Consider the following 1,144-nt stretch of genomic DNA (forward strand, 5'->3'; position numbering starts at 1 on the left):
TTTTTCTCTATCACTGGATCACTTCAGATGGTCCACCCTGTATATATGTATGCGAGGTGATGCGATAGCAAGCTAAGCGAACGCGGAGGCGCAGCTCGTAAGCGAGGCGGTGAGATCGAAGATCATAGAGGGGAGAACGCGGTCTATTTAAGGGCGTGCGCAGCGAGAAGTCGGGGAGTCAGTCGGACGAGTCAGTCGGAAGAGTCAGAATCAGCAAGAGGAAGAGGTAGAATCTTAGTCTTGTCTTCCCTTGAGGGGAAAGTAGTCTTAACCACCCACTCGCGTGGAGCAATGTTGTAGATGCTCGCGCGGAGCACATAGTTTTAATACACAGCGGCTTAACAAAGTGGGAGACTGACTCCAATGTGTTCATTTCTACACCATGTATATGAAGGATTAAATATACAGGGTGTCCCATTCTAAATAACGGATAGGAATATCTCGGATGGTAAGCATTTTGGAGGAAATTTGTTTATACAAAAGTTGTAGGGTACAGACAAGGCTAACTTATGGTGACCTTGACCTTGACCGTGACGATGACCTTCAAGGTCATTTCAATATCAAGTCAATTTTTTCAAATGGAACCCTTTATTTTTTACCCCGGAAGTGGAAAGAGCGGAAGATTTTACGTCCGAATATGACCCTGACCTTGACCTTCACCGCTACCTTCCAGGTTATTTTAATATCAAGTCGATTTTTTTAATGGAACCCCTCATATTTTACGACGGAAATGGAAACAGAGGAAAATTTCACGTCCGCATGTGACCTTGACATTGACCTTAACCTCGACCTTCAAGGTCATTTTAAAGTCAAGTCGATTTTTTTAACGGAACCCCTTATTTTTTACCCCAGAAGTGGAAAGCGCGGAAGATTTTACGTCCGAATATGACCTTGACCTTAACCTTAAAACAAGATAGAGGAATCATCCATCCAGTTGAGGAAAGATAGAGGAAACACACAGCCAGTTAATCGGTCCTGTTTGTATTTTCGCTGTGCCTCGCCTATCTGTGCGACTTTAGGACACACACTCCATGGTGAGGTTCTATAGTTCTTTTCGGTTTGTGTCCGTTAATTTGGACATCCCTGTCGGCCAGTATTTAGCATGGTTGAACCTGAGCTGATATAGCCCCAGCGGATCGTAAGC

The sequence above is a fragment of the Trachymyrmex cornetzi genome, unplaced genomic scaffold (genome assembly GCF_001594075.2).
Source record: "Trachymyrmex cornetzi isolate Tcor2-1 unplaced genomic scaffold, Tcor1.1 scaffold966, whole genome shotgun sequence".
NCBI lineage: Eukaryota > Metazoa > Arthropoda > Insecta > Hymenoptera > Formicidae > Trachymyrmex > Trachymyrmex cornetzi.